This window comes from Monopterus albus, unplaced genomic scaffold, assembly GCF_001952655.1.
Source record: "Monopterus albus unplaced genomic scaffold, M_albus_1.0 scaffold174.1, whole genome shotgun sequence".
Classification (NCBI taxonomy): domain Eukaryota; kingdom Metazoa; phylum Chordata; class Actinopteri; order Synbranchiformes; family Synbranchidae; genus Monopterus; species Monopterus albus.
Genome location: NW_018128054.1, coordinates 1,238,956 through 1,257,380, shown reverse-complemented (window position 1 = coordinate 1,257,380; position 18,425 = coordinate 1,238,956). Strand labels below are relative to the sequence as shown.

Here is an 18,425-nt window from a genome sequence, read left to right as displayed (position 1 = left end):
GGGAAGAAATAAAAACTGCTTCCTGTATTGATAAATGTGATGTCACAGGTGAGGCGGCAGCCATGCAGAGCAGCGCCGAGGTGGGGAAAAAAAAAACAGCGATGGATTCACCAAGATTTTTGCAGTCCCCCTCCTTCTCTCACCTCCTTCCCCCACACCTCCCTCTCTTCCTCTTTTTGTATAATGTGGCCAGTTGCCTTCTTTCCTTTGTAGGGCGCAAGAGGAAAGGGGATTTCATGCAGGCTAACTAAGCCCCTAATCCTCTGTTTCATGCTGTTCTCTCTGTCTCCCTCTCGCTCTCTGTTCGTATATATCTTTCCCTCCCCTCCGTATTTCTGATTTGCTGAGACATTTGCCTTTTCAGCGGGGTGCAGTGGTGGAGGAAAAATTCAGATGTTTTACATAAGTATCAATACCACAGTACATGGTTTATTTAAAACACAATGTACTATAAGTACTGTATTATCACTGTAAATGCACTTAAATTGTCCAAAGTAAAACTTCTCACTATATGGTGCTGCCAGCTCCAGTGAATTTGTGTTTGTAGATGATTAAGGTCAAAGTGAATTAATTACAGCTATACTGTCCGGTATATGCAATAATGTGTAATACGTTAGAAACTCATGTTTTGAATGTAAAATCTGAAAAATGTAATAACCACCACTGTAAGTAAACATGTAGTGGAGTAAAAATTACAATATATGTATGAAAGTGGCAATACTTACAAAAAGTACCTCAAGTTATTCTTAAACCTTTTGACCTCATGGGGGCAGCAAACAACAGCTGTAAGCACAATGATGTGATCTCCATATAATATTGAAAAGGCAAACTCCTTAGCAAACGTTTGCTCATTTAAACATCCATTAGATACAGAGCAACACTGTCGTTCATTTGTTTGCTATATCATTTTAGCTCTGTTTTGGTCTCCACCAACTGCTGACAAAAAAAACGTGCTGTTTTGGGGCTAAATGCTGCACTCTGTTTGCCCGCTAGTTGCCAGCTTTGTCTGTCTGCTGCTTGGTGCTGACCAGGTAGTGTACAGTCAGTATTTTGAGTTGTATTGCTGAAAACAGCTGCCGGTAAGGGCAATGAGAATTAATTTAGCTGAAAAATATGCAATAAATCTCCATTAAAATGAAGAAAACTGCACAGTCGGGTAATATTTTTTAGTGGGTTGGTCATTACCAATGACTCATTTCACATACAAGTGGTCATGTGATGCATTGTTAATGTACATTATTGATTCTATCAGCTTTAAATACAGTAGCCTACTTAAACAAATGCGCTTTAAACCAGCGGCAAGGTGCCGTAGCATTTCTAAAATGAGACATTAGAGAGTCCTTTGCTGCAACACTCTGTGTCTCTGTGCTCTCACGTCTTTCTCACCTGCTCTGAATGATGACAAAAGCCTCAGACAATAATTCTGTCCTGAGAAGGAAACAGAGAGAGGAAGAGAGCTGTCAGCCACTCTGGCTAACCATCTAATGGGTTGCCATACTGAGCTGACATTTGAGGGCTATGGGAGCATTATTCCTGAAATGAAAAAGAGAGATGAGAGAGAGTGGGAGAGAGACAAGGGAAGAGAGATTAGATATGCAGTGAGCGTGCTGTGGAGTCGGCAGCCCTTATCAATGCATCTGTCTATCCATCCACACCACACAGCCTCATCTCTTCTATGATCTCCACCCACCCCAGTCCTCTGCCTCCTCGCATCATCCCTCATCCTCCCTCTCTATCTCCCAGAGAGAAGAGAGGGCGAGGACAGAGATGAAAAGAGGAAGAAGAAATACAGTTGGGGGCGAGTCACAGGGGGCTGAGTGAACGCATAAGACAGGGTCGGCGGGTGAGAGGAGCCAAGCAAAGGGATAACAACCAAGGACAGAGAGAGAGAGAATATCAGATGTTTAATTTACGGTCTTCCATGCTGCAGACAGAGATTAGAGGAAGACAGACTAATAGAAGGAGTTAAGCAGACAGCAAGATGGATAAGGAGACAGCCTGATACATGGACAGACATGCAGACAGAAAGTAGGCAGGCCGTCTAACATCTCTTTTTCTGTGACAGCAGCTATTGAGCCACTTTTTACCAAGTGGAGTGACGCCAAAGACTTGAACCTCTTACAGTCCCTTTACCCTCAGTACATCTTTTGTCATTTGTCAGTCCTTTTTTTTCTAGCCTCATTTCACAGTTCTCTTTTCAATCTATTGTGAGCCATCAAAGGTAATTTATTTTAAATTGCTGTTCTGCCGTGAACTCAAGTGAAATGGCATTAGTGTGTTGGTTTGGTTTGGCCCAGTTACCAGCATTGAATGGCTTCTGGAGCTGGAAAAATGAACCAGACCCATCAGATATAGTTGCAGATAAATCAGAGGAGGATTCAAAGTGATGTTTAAAGTTACTAGCTTTATGTTCTTATGGTAACTCGCTACAACAACATGCTTACTTAGCAGCTACAGTGTGAAAGTGAATTTTGTTTGCTTGCGAATGTCTGTGTGTGTGTGTGTGTGTGTGTGTGTGTGTCATGTACCAGTTGCTACTTAGGTTGTAATTAATTGTCAATGATTGCCTTAGGAAGTGTATGCAGACCTTCATTGACGCTAATTTTCCCTTTCCCATTTGCCCTGGACTATAATAATTGGTCTTTTTCTCTCTCACACAGACACACACAGTCCTGCAGTTAGGTGTGTGTGTGGCAAACTTTTGGGGGGCCAGGCAGACAAAAAAGCATGGTTGCAAAATCACAAGAGGTTTTGATAATTAACTTTCTAATAAATTAGAGGAGACAGAATGTATGTATGTAGTTGTGAAAGTCATCCAAGTGTGTGCTTGCCTGCATCTCTGGTTTCATGTTTGTGTCCACGCATCTGTGTGTGTCTAAGTTACAGTAGCTGTGTGTGTGTGTGTCAGTATGTGTGAGGAGGTGATAAGCACCTGAGCCCTGAGGCAGCCTTCAGATTTCCCGTCACGTCTTCAGTGAAATCAGCCCAATCACTGCACTGTCATCTGCCTGCCACCAGAGAGAGGCCTGCGCCGCATACTGACAAGCTCATTTGCCTAACAGCGTGCACATACATATACACACAAGCACATGCACAAGCGGTCACTCACATGTGCCCACTAGGCCTTCCACTTTCTCCTAAAAATTGAGTTCAAACAAACCACTATAGGAGACATTTGTTGGATTTGTTTTTTGCAGTGGAGAAAAAACGTTTCCTTCTTGATTCATTCCCAAATTGAAGTGGCCTTGTTTATGAGAGAGGTGGGGCCTGGTTGCCAGATGAAGCTTTTAACCCCATCAAATAACATTATAACATATAAAGAATAGAATAGAATAACATAAATACCCTTGTTTTATACAGTATGAGTTGTGCTAATTGTCTTTTGAGGGAAACAGAAAAAGCTTTGCGTAGATTTTGTTACGCTCAGAGGCTTAAATCCCTAAGACCCCGTTTTTCAGTCAGCTTCTGAGGTGATCGTACCTGAACATGCAGTTTTTGGACAGTTTGAAGAGTTTTAGTTATTTTACTTGCAAGTTTGATGTGATTCTTTCTTTTTTCAGTGATTTGAAGCAGGCAAAGCTGAAAAAAGGTGATGTCACACATTTCAGTGCACCAATCACAGTTTTGCAACATTTGAATCAAGGTGTGATGACAGTACATTGCATTGAAGCCAAATCTTCAGGAACTTAATAACAAAATAAAACCCCCATCACATGTATGTAGCATGCACCCCGCTTGTACAGACTAACACCTTAAACACACATGCTGAAAACACATTCACAGATGTAAACACATACTAGAGTAATTGCAGACGCTCTCCCTCCCTCCCCCACTACATGTAGACACAGATTGGTGTGACATCTTCGTGACCTAAAAATGTCTCCAAAGCAACATACAGGGACAGACATGGGCACAGAGGGAGAGAAAGTGCACTAACGGTACACAGGATTGAAGCAGGATGCATGTGCAGGGCTGACTGAGTGTGTTTATGTCTGGGAGTTCACCGTGTGTGTGTGTGTGTGTGTGTGTGTGTGCGCGTGCAAGAAAGAGGAAACACGGAGGATGCATTAGTTCTGCACGTGTTTATGTTCTCTGTGTGTTTCTTTCCATGTGTGGTGGCAGAAGCCACACAGACTGCTGTTCTCCTGTCAGTGCGATTAGAGGACTGCCCAGACGATGAGAGGGGAAAGAGGGAGCAACCAGAAGGGGGGGGAGAGAGGGAGAGCTACAGGGAGGAGGTGTAGGGATTTGTGAGGGAGGTGAAGGAATGAGTCTTTAAAGAATATGTGTCCAGGCAGTGGACACAGCATTTCTCTCTCTCTCTCTCACTGACACACGCTCACTCACACACATGCATATACATGCACAAGGGTATAGTAGGTCATTTTGGCCCTGGCCACCCTCATGCTACCATCAGAGTTTCAGTTTCACATGGGCACAACACTCATCCGCACACACATTTCACCTTGTCTCTCCTTCCTAACCCCAAAGGAAGCTGTTGTGTGTATGTGTGTTCCAGAGCGTCCTGTGTGGGTGTGTGTCTCTTATGTTTGATAAGAGGTTTCCATGACAACAGCAGCACTGGCAACCCCCATGGGCTCATTTACATATTCAAGTGCAACAGTGTAGTTGAATTACAGCCGGAAATTGAATGGCTCAATCAATAGAGTGTTTGGAGGAGGGGGTGAGGGAGAGATGGATGGAAGGAAGGAAGGACAGACGGGGAGAAGGAGGGGAGGGAGGAGTGCTAGCTGACAGGAAAGTGGGATGTAGATGATGCAATGGGCCATCATTTTGTGTATATCTGTGTGTGCATGGCCTGCTTCTTTTTTGCACGACCCATTTTAAAAAAAATGTCCTCCAGTGGTTAAAAGGGACTTAAATGGATTGTGTGTGTGTGTGTGTGTGTGTGTGTGTGTGTGTGTGTGTGTGAGGGGTGGTGGTGGCAAAAACAGTCGTCATCTTGCTATTGACGCTGTCAGACTTACAGTGACAGTCCATGCCCCCTAACAGTTCCATCACCACACACACACACACACACACACACACACACACACACACTGCAGGTACACACATCAAGCACATGTAAATGACAGCTGCACATGGACACAGGAAAAGATGCAAGTTCATTTAAAAAAAAACTAGAAAATGACATGGAGGGAAACAGACTAGAAGACAGAATGAGCTCAATTCCAACACTAATACAGAGTGTTACCTTTTCACCTTTGTAGCATTTTTGACTGTTTTGTTGTACAATTTCAACTCTATCATGATCTGATCTGTTCTAGCAAAGGATACCTTGACCTGTACCATTTATTATTTATACCCCTATAAAAGATTACATAAGATCTTATCCAAGTCTCCCACCCTTAATCCCAGTCTGGTTCTTACTGGTTATATACTCCACCTGGGGGTTGTAACTCCCCAAGGGGTCACAAGATAAATCTGAGAGGTTGCCAGACAATTGATTGAACATGCCTTGTGGAATTTTCTTGTTAAAGCCATTTACCTTCAGTGCTACTCACCCAAACAAATGCGTATCCTCCAGGTATGACAAACCTGTTGAAACTATTTTCTAAAATATGTGCAATGCTGATTTAGAAAAATATTTTTATAATCCAGCGCTGTTTTTTTTTTGCCACTGCCAATGCTGGCACATTGCTGTGTATCAGTCAGTGGAAAACTGTGAAACCACTGGCAGGACTGTATTGTGTTACATGTGTGAGCGTGTGCATATGTCTTTTTGTGCAAGCATGAGACAAACAAACTGGGGATTCATAACAACCTGCTCTACACTTCCAGTAGAGGTAATACACTTGCTTTTCATGTGAGTTACTGGTAAATGTTACCCCACTTAATGTAATAATTATATTGTTATTGTTGATCTTGACATAACCCTGGGTTCCAAGCTGGGATCTGTCCCGCATGGGGTCGTAGGATGAGCCCAAGGGGATGCAAGTTACAAACCAGAAACATGTGTTTCTGCATCACAGATTAGTTTTTTTCTGATTCAATGTTATCATTGTTTTGAGCTTTTTAAATTGCTCATTCAATTTTCGTCTGAAATCTTTGGAGGCAGCAGAAACAAGCTACAACACTGACATCACTTTTAAATCTTTTTATAATAAAACTATCTAGGAAGGAAGAAACAGATTTTGGTTGAACTGGCTGCCACTTGCTGGCATTTGATATGACGATAGGTTGCAAATAGTGAGAGCCACTGTTATAGTCCATTCAAATTGCCACGGTGTAGTGTAAATAAATCAGCTTTTTATTCTAGTCCATCTATTTCAAGGAGGTCTTAGTGCACTCACTGAAATTATTCAGGGCACTAAGACCTTGGCTTTTCCTCTCACTACAGTCTCACTCCAGTGATATAGGTGTCAAAGCTACTGTAAGTCTGTGCCCCAGCCAGCTCTCTGCTGCTGACTGCACAGATACACAGGGGACACGATACCCGTGGCCCACTTTTTCAAAGGCAACCTGCTCTCTCTCCTCCGCTGTACGTTTGAAGCCCATAGTGATCAGCACACCATGGGGAAACTGGATCAGTCACAGTTTTATTATGATGAGTGAGTTAGGTGTGTAGAGAAGTAAATGGCCCTACGTTATGCAGCGCAATAACTTTTCATAATGGGAGGCACCTGCAAGAGGCTAGCAGTACAACAAGATGTTTACATAAACAGAAAGGGGAGGATGCTGACTGTGTAGATTTGGTAGTGTACATGGGTGTAGGCTGGCATAACAACATGGGTTTTTGCTATAAGCGTATAGACATTAGGTGAGTGTATGCTGTTTTGTGTTTATATGTGTCTCTGAATGTGTCCAGATGTATCCGTGTACAGCCATCTGATTTTGGTGCAGTGGTGTAATGGAGTGCCGGACTGGGGACAAGACTACTATCAGCAGTTACTGTGACAGTGGAGCTTCAGTGGTCACAGGGACAGAGGAGTGTGAAGAGAGGAGGAGGCATAAGAGCAGGAGGGGGCAGGGTTTAGAGTTTGCTGGAGGAATCAGTGATGGGGAAAATGGATGGAGGCGATGGGGGCACTAATGGCCCACAGACACAGCTGGCTGCAGACACCCAAGGACAGAGATCGAAAGAGTGAGAGGTAGACAGATAGAACGAGTGTGTGTGTGTGTGTGTGACAGACGGTGGGAAGTGTAGAGATGATAAAAATAGAGTGGGAAAGAGAGAGGAAGTCCAAGAGAGGCAGCTCGTCATTGTAACAAACCAGGGATAGAGGGAGGGAAGGTTATTTTCTTGTCATGCCTTTTGCATCCGTTGGCCCACCATGGCGAACGTATACACACTACACACAAACATGCACAAACACACAGGCACTGCTGCCATGCATGTCAATGACTTATCCATGGAACGATGATGGCTCTTTTCATTAATGAACATAAATGAGGGGACAAATACAAAGGGCTAAAACAGCAGGAAATGCTCTTTGACCAATTTCCTCGAGTTCCAAACATTCATAACAGTAATACCATTAGATTAGAGGATCATCTATCATCGTTCGATGCCTTCCTTGATGATTTGCATTATATGAAGGATCATCAGATGACATCATTTCTATCCCAAAATACTGAGATCTTGCTGACTATTCAGCAATGAAAATTACTAATGAGTATTTCCTATATTACCCATAACCTTCTTACTGTTAACACCTCATCTGTTAACCTTGGTGATAACATTATGCACGCTGAATATATTTAACAGGGAAAAGGTGTGTGTGTGTGTGTGTGTCTGTATGCACGAGCATGTGGCTGCTTGAATGAGACAGGAATATGCAATCATGCGTCATCCCTAAAGTGTGATAGAGGGGCGGAGGGGAAAAGTGATTAAAAAAAGAACAGATCTAATAATGAAGTGTAATGGGGGTGAGGGAAGCATGCTGAAAAGAGAGAAGATTGGTGTTAGACTAGCAGATGTGAGCTGAAGTTGGAAAAAGGCAAGGGTGGGGAGGGAGGAAGGGTGAAGAGAAAGAGGCAAGAGAGGGAGGAGGTGTCGTACGGGCTGTTGACAGATCAGCGAAGAGAATGATGGCAAGACCGAAACACAGAGCTGAGACACTGCCAGAGAGATGTCTGTGTACAAGAGTGAGAGGAAGAGATGGAAAAAAGAGGCGGAGGAAGAGAGGAACAGCATAAAAGGTTAAAGAAAGGGAGAGTGGGGAGAGAGAGATGGGTAGCGGAAGAGGCAGAGAGGAAAGTGAAAGATGGAAGCAGTTGGAAAGAAGATAAAGAGTGAGACGGGGTAACTCAAAGGAGTAAGGGAAGAGGATGGGATGAGGCCGCAAAATAGAATGCTATATTGAACGGTGAAGCTGCAAAGAGAAAGAAGGTGTGGAAACGGTGTGTGAGAGGAGATGTCAGGGGAGAAACTTGTGGAAGGATGAGAGGTATCGGAGGTATCTGATTTCTCTCCTTGTGAGGGGGTACAGCCCTCGCATAGTAGCAACAAAATCAAAAAAGAAGAGGAATTTTGTCTTTAGTATAAGAATTGTGTCTTTTTCTTGGTGTCAACAAATGTCAAAAGAATTAGAAAGACAGGAAGACTTCCTGTTAGTGTTCACCCATTATTCCAATGTGGTTAGGGTTGGCGATTCTTTTCAGGAGAATTATTTTTGGTACATATCTTGAAATTCTTTTCATCCTGATGCCAATGAATACATTAAATGCACTGACAACATAAAGAAAACAATCGGTCATCTGTAGCAGTAGCAGGGCTGAAAAAAACCTGACCAGTAAATTTACTCGTACCAAGCAAAACCATTGGATGGCCCACCTGCCTGTCAACCTAACTTCCTGTTTGCATGCACTCTGCTCGTGTACTCAGTGTGTGAACCAAGAGCCTCTGACTAAGTGTTGCAGGCAAATGTGCTACTGCTCTGTTTTGATGGCTAAAGCTAGCGAGCTATGGCAGAGAAGGTACCCACAGCAGCTTTTGTTTGCAAACGGAGACTCTTTGCTACAGACCAAGCTTCCTCTTTAGGACATATAGCCTTATAGGTATATAAGTTTTCCCTACCTTTAACTCTGTGCAGAGCTTCAAAGGCTGAAATACATACAGTAGTAAACGTAGGGCAGTCTGTAGCACTCCTAATTTCATTCTAAACAATATAAGATGAAAATGGCATGTGGACCTTCCCAACACTCTCACCTAGCTCATTTGTTTTGACTGATAAATCTAAAAACAGATTATATTCATCTGTAGATTAATACACATAAGTGAGCATTTACTGCGCCAGTACCGTGTACGTAGAACTGAATCCAAATAAACTACACTGCCTTGTTTATTGTAATGGAGGAACATGTTACCCAGTGCAACACTGTGGCTCACTGATGTGTTTTTAAATAGTTGTTGGACAATAGATTCATTGTTGGCTTTGGTCTTTCTACACGATTTGTTGACATTAAGAAAAACTGAATATTGCTGCTTATCTAAACATACTGATGCACTTGCTCATCTGTGCTCCTGTTTGCATGCACGCTTTTATTATTTGTATGTGTGTTTGTGTGTGTGTGTTGGTGGGGTGTCAAACCACATGAATAAATATAGCTCAGGGTTTGTTGTTGTGATCTTTAAATTTGTGCTGTGTTTTCTCCTAGCAAAGCTTGTGACTCACTCTCTGATACAAACAAATACGCTAAAAGCAACACTAGGTCAACGCTAACCTATTCTAATTTAATGCCGGGAGGGTCTGCCTAGGTATCTTTGAATTGTTGCCAGTCTTGGCTAATTCCACGACCCAGATGACTTGACTAGAAGAAGACAGATGTGTGTAAGGGTGTTAGATGGGGGTTCATGCTAATAACATCGACAGAAATTAGCCAGCAAGGCTATTGCATTCTAATGCTTTCCTTTGTCTCTTATCCAACCAGGATAAGTGTGTGGCACCCTGTCTGACTCACCGAGATCTCATTACAGATCTATCTGGCTGTTCAAACCCCTGTCACTTATCCCCCCCCCCCCAAATTCCATCCATCCATCCATCCTTCCATCCTTCACTCCACTCCTTGCTTGTCTCATCCATCTCTCTCTTCGGTCTTTGCCCCTCTTCTATCCTGGTCTTTTTAGTATTCATTGCGATGTAGCCTATGACTGCAGGTGAGTGTTGATGCTTATGCATGAGTCCCTGTGTGTATGTGTGTCTGTTTGTGTGTCAGAGTAGGTTAGTGAGCATGCATGTGTTGGCAAAAGACTGGGTATGCATGTGAATCCAGGCTTGTGTGAATGTGTTCTTCCGTCGTAAGGAGAGGCACAGTTGAGTGAACCGAAACTTGATTTTGCCTGCATGCACATACACGCTTACACACACTGAGTGCTATACTGTGGTGTTACAGATGGCTTCTCTGCAGCCCAGCTGTGCTTTGTGCTTATGTGTGTTTCTGTGGTCGTGTATGTGTGCATGCACGTGATTGATTATTATTCCTACTGTCTTGCAGGTGCTACGACAGCAGCCTTCACGGTCTTTCCTCTTCTCCCCTTCTTTGTGTAAAGACTCAACACACAAGCTTTATCTCCTCAAAAGAGATGATGGGCACAATAAAACAATATTAAAGTGCAGAATAGCCCGACAGCTCCATTCTCTGCAGTCATTATGTTTTGCTCACCATGGTGAAAATACATCCTAAAAAGTGAGATAATTGATGATATCGAATTATAATTTAATTTCAAATTTTGGCTCAGGCTTATCCCTCATCTGAGCCTCAGGTGACATTTTGTTTTCTGTGTGTGTGTGTGTGTGTGTGTGCTCTCATCCTGGCTACCATGGCTACGTTTAGGCCAGTCACTAGACATTTGAGTGAGCGGTCATTAGTATCTACCTCATTTTTCTCTGCATGAGAACATTAGCAATTAGCCAGATCCTGACTTTACGCCTACTTACCCTCCTTTCTGGGCGACTGAACAGCACACATTGAGATGTAGCTATTGTCAGTCAGAAGCCAACATGAAGTCCATCTCTGACGTCTGTGCTGTGATTGTTTTGTTTATACTTTTTCCACTTGCTGTTTTGGGTTTTATCAGGAAGAGTTTTGCTGGATTTAGCCCACTTCAGCCTATGACTTCAGCTTACTGTTGTTAGTTTCTGAGGGGCTTTTTGTTTTGTGCCAAACTTTGACTGTTTAGAGCGTTTGACATATTTGGCGATAAGAGAAGGAAAGCAAACAGAGAGAAAGGGCTGAAAAACAAAAATAGTGATGGAAGAAGAGAAACAGTAGGAAAACAAACTGAAAGCATCAAACAGACAGAGCGGCTCCATTATCACACTGACTTTTTCTGCCATCCACATACCAATGCACATTGTAACCCCTCCAAAACTACCAGCCCTCCTATCCCCACAGCAACGCCCCATTGTTTGTGCCCGCCAGCATGCCCACTGTACCCAGATTTGGCATCGGGCCTGTGCCCACATTCAGATGGCACAGGCAGAGCGGCGTTCATTTACTTCACTGCCTGCCTGGCGGTCTGACTGGCCGTGTGGCACTGGTTGCTATGGAAGCTAATTTACAGGCAGAGAACTCACTTTGTGTCCATAGCATGAGGCAGTGAAGCAAAACATACGCACACATGAAGTCATGCACACATTTACGTAAACGGCTGCGCACATGCACCTTAGCAACAGCATTAATATTCATTGTGGCTGATACTCTCAGTGGGGACTTCATGTCCTTTGATTCCTGCAACAAAGTCATTTGCATTGACTACAAAGAGATAAAAATTGTGGAATACTGTGCTGTAATTGGTTTGGGAAACGTCAACATTCAAACCAAGATCGTTTTTTATTTGTCGGAGGAATCTTTTTGCATCTGAGCTATGCAGCCTGCTGACCTTACACCTGCTTGGTGGATGGATGCATGCCTTTCAGATTGGATTCTTCAGTTACACATGATTATCTGTTCAAGGGCTTGAAAAGGTTAAAAGTTTTTTTTTAGTAATGAATTTATAGATGGAATTAAGAGATGTGTAAGAAAAACATGAGAGAAGTGCAGTAGGTCTCAAAGCTAACCAACAATGTGTTTTTCGCAGATCAGTGCAAGGCTGTGTGTGCACGTGAGTGCATGTTCATTATATGATGGTGGAATGAAGTTCTGTCAGGCAGAAAGGCAGTCAGCTACACCTTAATGCTCACCCTAGGGAGGCTTTCCTAGTCAGTCCCACAGCATCCAACCCACCCATCATAATGTATTCACACGTGCACTAATACACTTAACAACTTACCGTGCTGTAAATACACTGCACTCACTTCCTGACTCCCAGTGTGCTTACACAGACCCTCTAACCCCCTCGCGTGCGTCCTGTTCTCGTCTTTTATTCAACACAGCTTAGTTGGGCTTGGTCACAGGGTTCTTCTGTCCTCCTCTAAGTCTCTTTGTCTTTCCTATATGTCACAACAGCAGTGTTTTATCATTATTAAGATGACTATTATAGATACATACTGTAGCATGGACAGCATCAAAATGATAAAGAAATAAAACAAAACAATCTGGATGTGCATGATTTTTCAGGCTATGGCTATGATTAGCATGTAGCAGTGTGTGTTATATGTATTATATTATGGCAGAAGATACGTTCTGTACAGTTTCTCCCTCTTGGTTCCTCTACCCGTGTCTCTCTCTCTCTCTCTCTCTCTGTTTGTCTCTGATCTCACTTTTTTCTCTGTTTCTCTCATCATTATGTAACTCCAGCAGCTGTTTGAAAGCACAGGATGGGGGCAGGTGGGTAGAAAACTTTTCAAAGTGCCACTGTTGCTGTGTGATCAGAACGCAGGAGACACACTGGTGACACTAATGATTGGTATTTCCACTTCTCTGTCTCTCTTTTTCCTCAGACAGACGTACAAGAAGAAACAGTATCCATCTTCCAAATTTGCCATATTGCATTGTGTTTCCCATTAGATTTTTCTGTTCTGTGATCTTCCTTTCTCTCCATCTATGTCTCCCTGATCCATGTTTTGGCACCAACAGTTATATGTTGGTTAGTATTTAACTCACCCCTTCTTTATCACTTCCAGTCTGATTTTCATCCTTCTCCCTCCTAAACTCTTCCTTCTCCCTTGCCTAATTTGTTTCTCTTCCTGCTCTTTCAGACGCTTTTCTCTGGCAGACAGCTAAACAGCAGCGAAACAGGCTTTACTTAGCAAGGCACTCATTTAGCTGAATGCACATGCACATATGCATATACACTCAAGCCTCTTAAAAGCATACCCCTTCTAAAATTATGGCCTTGCTTGCTGGTTATAGTGCTGTGCAGGCAAATCAAACTATTCCCCCGCAATTGCACACTCACTCAAATAAGTTCTTCAAGCATACAGTGTATATATATATGGAAGTGAAGTCCCTCTGTTCGGGAGCAGAATCACTCTTCTCCTTGTTGATGCTGAGTGAAAACCCTAATTATGCATTTCTTCAGCGTCACTTGTGCACATATACACAGCGGCACTGATCTGTGCGCTTAACAAACGGTTACATCTATGCTTTATTCCTCACTGGAGCAGATGTGTAATTTTTGTTTCAGATATTTAGCTGTTGCCCAACAGGTGTTTTCTGCTAACAAGCTATCAAGCATAAACACCATTTCACAAAAAGCATCCGCCCACAGCTACATATGAAGTGTCTGTGTGACTTCATGCTCACACCTACTGCTGTTGGTATGGATATGTGCTGGTGCATTCATTACAGGTCTTTCACAAGGATGAGAAATTGATCAAATACTCCTCAGTGATGAAAGATGCCCTCCATGCTCCCCCTGTTTGTCTGTCAGCAACACCATTGCAAAGCAGTGTGTTGTTGCAGTAATGCGGAGGATGGAGTGCAGAAAGAAACAACAGAGGGGAGAAGAGAGAAATGGAAGGTGAAGATATACAATGAGGCGGCAGAGGAGGTAGAGGATGAGGAATATGAAGGATAGTTGATGAAGTGCACAGAGCTGGACAGCAGCCAGGTCTGTTTAATGAGCAAAGTGCTGCACCCAATGCTTCGCACCTAATTACACACACATACACATTCTCACGAACACACACTCTTGCAGTAACCTTACTTTTGCCTTCCCCGCTCTGCAGCATTCCACCATCCAGCACTAAGTACTCCCCCCAGATCAAACAAGCAGCGCACAGTAACCAGCATACAGATGAGCCTTTCCTCTTTCCTCTTCCTCTCTACCCCCCTCCTCTGTCTCATCACAACCTCTGTCTTCTCTTCCCTGCAGTAACCCTGTGCTCCCCCCACCCCCCCCAATCTCTCGCGTTGATGTTCCTCACTCTCATAGAAGGGGAATACATCAGCCCTCACTAGGCAAACACACTGCACTGACACTGTCCTGACTGGTCCAATAAAAACATATTACCTGCAAACTGCAATAGGACACACACACACTTTCTCTTGTACAGTATGAACACACACACACACACACACACACACACACACAGACACACACAGTTGTGCATGCATGGAGCTACTGTGTCTAATCAGATCTAGGTTAGCGGCCGTGGTATGTTGTTCACTGGAACAGTGTGTACCTGCACTCAGGCTGTGCTGTGGAAATACACAGTATTTGTGTGAGGTTGTATGATACACATGAAGATGGAGGCAAAATATTTACACTCGTGTGTGTCCATATGAGTGTACAAGCTGTGATGTGGAAGGCAGATGAGAGAAAAGAATCAGTATTTTTGTGTCACTGAACTGCATTTATATGAGGTTTTGGTTGTGACATGCTGTTGCAGAGAATGTGTTTACTCTTTTGTGCAACTAGAGTATGTGTGTCTCTGTGTAACAGCAAATGTGTCTGTCTCTTATGTAACAGACTCATGCCGATATCAGAAATTATAAAAAGCTAGAAGCTCATAACCTTTAGACAAAAAAGCGAGCGGTATGTCTCCAGAGAGTGCGTTATGACCAGTGGGTCATAGTGGGATTATTCACACGGTGCCATGACTTATTGCCACTTGTTTATTCATTTTTTGAAGCTGTATGTTAAATTCAGACTTTGTGCTGTCCATATTTTGAGATAAGTACCCTAACGTTGTAACAGCTGAACTGAACTTCAGCTTTCATATGGAAAAGTGATAAGGCTTCTGCATCAAAGTGATGCTGTTATCTGAAAATATTGCACACCTTCTGGCAAGTGAGAGCTAAATTTAACTGCAAAGCACAAACACATTGCGGCATATCATGTACAGTACGAACAAGCCTGGATTACCAACTGGGCCATTGACCAGGTGCTTCATATGCTCAGGGGCCTCGCAAGCCTCAGGTTGAGTCAGTAGGGACCCACAGCTCATTTTTGCCGTTTTAGCAGGTTTAGCGGTGTTGTGTACAAGATGTGAATGTACTGTGTTCATTCTAAAATGCTGTTGTGCCATTAATTTGTACAGTTATAGCGAACCTCAACAGTGCACGATGAAGAAATCAGCTAATATAAGGCCATGACAGCAGTGATAGCAGGAAAGACCTGTTGCTATTTATAAAACGAAACCGCGGATTGTCATTCAGTGTGAATACAAATCACGTGCAATGAGTCATAGGTGGAGTGTCCACATTCATTAGTAGCTGGCTGTGTTTATTTGTGTGTTTTTATTGACGGTGCTGTGGTCCAGTTGCTCCTCACAGCCTTGCTTGTGTTTGTGGCACTTTTCTTTAATGAGACAGACATTCTCCCTCCATCTCTCTGTCCCTCCATCTTTCTCTCTCTCTCTCTCTCTCTCTCTCTCTCTGTCTGCCTAATATTCCCCCTACAGTAAATACCCATGAGCCTCCGGGGTAATTAGGTAGACACTTGGGGCTTATAGTGTGGTGCTTTTAAAAATGCTCACTGATACAAATGGAAACTATGGTGTTCTAGTTACAAGTGGAGCTGGAGTAATTGAGAACAGGACAGATCAATGTAGAGACAGAACGATTTAAAACCATAGAGAAAGACAACCACTTGATGATTTAAGTCTGTAACCATGATCTCAGCCTGACCTTCTGTCTGCCTATCTATTAATCTGTTGTTTTATCAGTTTACTTGTTTTGCCAGTTTGTTTTTCCCTCTTCCTCTCCTCTCTCCTCTCCCTCACATTTATTTTGGTCTGAAAACAAGAGGTAAAAAAGGGGAAGGGAGGCGAAGGAAGAGGCAAGAGACGCAGAGGAGCTTTTCACCTTTCATTTCACCGCAGCAATGAGCTGCCAATTTCGGCATGCCCTTTACTGACCATCACTCAGACCTAAACACACACACGGCCACACTGAAACCTGCTCTCCACATGCCTCCCTATCTCCATGATAATCAGCTTCCTTTCATTGTGTTGCATCATGCAGGAAACCCACTGTTAGTCTGAATGTGTGTGAAGGAGAAATCAGTCACAGGAAAAGGAGAGCAGACTTTTAGAGTGAGAATGGTTGGCACAAGCTACCAGCAAACAAAAGAAAAGGTGATGGCTGAAGTTAAAAAAAAGCTAATTCTGTGGCTCTAACATCTGACGTGGACCTCGATTAACATGGAAATCTTGCTGTCACTTGTCATTATTTAAATGATGAAACCAAGCTGTCCAGTGCTGTGCTGGGGGTCAAAATGTTTCCTGAAACACACACACACACACACACACACACACACACACACACACACAGCAGAGCATCTACATAACTACGCCACCGTCTGACAACATCACATCTTCTGGAACAGAGATTTACATATGCTGCACATATTTTTGTACTCCACATGAAATTGTTGTTTTAGTTTTATGCAAAGACACAGTTTCAGGCGGTTTATAAAAACGTAGGTGTCCACACATCCACACACACACACACACACACACACACACACACACACACACACACACATTGTCCTGGTGCAGCTGTTTGTGTTGATGGTGGCCGTGTCACCGCATTGCCGTAGGTTATCAGCCTCTCATCTCCATTCATATATCCTTCCTTCCCTTCACCTCACCTCTTCCTCTCTGTCATTCTCTCATTCGTACCTTTTTGTGCACCTTGTGCCTGTTTTTCTAGACACACATACACACCTCTCTCTCTCTCTCTCTCACCTCTGTTCTCTATCTCACCTCTGTTTTCTGTCCCTGACACCTCTTTGCACCCTCTCTGCGTTATCTCTGTCCTCACCCCTCCTCCCTGTTGTGCTCTCTCTCTCTGTCCCTCCCACACATACACACAAACAGACCCGTTTACACACAAGCGCACACACAAACACATATGGCTGTGTCTGTCTCCACCTCCCTCTTGCTTTTTTTTTTAAAACTCTCCCTCTTTCTCTCTGTCACACCACTCTCAGCCTACTCCCCACCTCCTTCTCTCTCTGATCCTCTCTCCCTCTCCTCGGGGTGAGCGAGGCAGTTCGTAGCATCAGTTTCATTCAGCAGTGACACTGCAGTCTAACAGCATCTTTTAATGGCACACGGTAGTAAAGCTGCCTCTGAAGTGAGCTTTTGCAGCATATTAGATGCACAAACATACACTCTCTCACACACATACACACACAGACAGCACCAGTATACATCTGTGTGACAAACAGCATGTATCTCTGGCAAGCACATATCAGAAGAAGCTTCACTAAACATGCTCTCTATTCCAATAATTGCTATAGATTTTTCTTTTACAATGCAGCACCTTCTGTTCCTCATACAGCACAACATACAAAATGCAGTGATATGTTCAGTGACCCATGTACCATAAGCAAACACACATTAAAAGAACCAGAACCTAACTTTGCCACTGGTTTCATAAGACGTGCGTGTGTGTGTGTGCATTTCTCCTTATGTAAACAGTGTGCTATGACACATCATGCTCTGACATAGCATCCTGTTATAGCACTACGCAACACATCCTAAGGCTCAGGGTGCTGAGCGCAGCTAAGGAAGAAGAAACAAACAAACCGCAGACAAACAGTAAGGTTGCTTCTCATACTTGGCCTGCATGTTCTCCCTGTGTTTTGCAAACAGATACAGTATTTGTACTCATTTTGTGCCTGTTGTTTGGACAGATGCTGGTGGAAAACAGGACTGAGGCAGGTGTTTGGTATTGGGAGTGTGTGTTTGTGTGTGTGCGTGTGTGTGTGGGAAGCGAATGTTCTTCCACCAAATGAAAATAGAACGCAGTCCCATGAGGGTCCCTGCTGTCCTCTATTCGGAATGCAGACAGACATGGACACAGACAAATACAGACACACACGCCCCCTCTGCAATTCCCCCTTGCTGTCACTTCCATCTCTACAGTGCTGCTGTCCATCTTGTGTCCTGTTATAGAGAAGAAACAAATGACAGGGAAAGGCATGGTACCTGGGTTAGGGGTCAGCCGTTCTCCTCCTTTTGTTGTCCCTCCAATCCCCCTCTTGTTGAGCTGTTCTGAGCTGAGGCGAGCTGAGCTGAGCCGAGCTTACAGCGGCGAAGCTCAATCCTTTTACCCTGCGATGCTGA

The 18,425-nt window shown here is 43.5% G+C and overlaps 1 protein-coding gene across 1 annotated transcript in view; it reads right to left on the bottom strand.

Moving 5' to 3' along the window:
* The window catches only part of rai1 (retinoic acid induced 1), a 50,085-nt gene extending 31,666 nt beyond the window's left edge, over window positions 1-18,419 (bottom strand). The window contains exon 1 of the mRNA XM_020616475.1: window positions 18,288-18,419. The gene's annotated coding sequence lies outside the window, so the exon portion shown is untranslated. The remainder of the gene's footprint in view (window positions 1-18,287) is intronic.
* Between the last annotated feature and the right edge of the window lie 6 nt (window positions 18,420-18,425).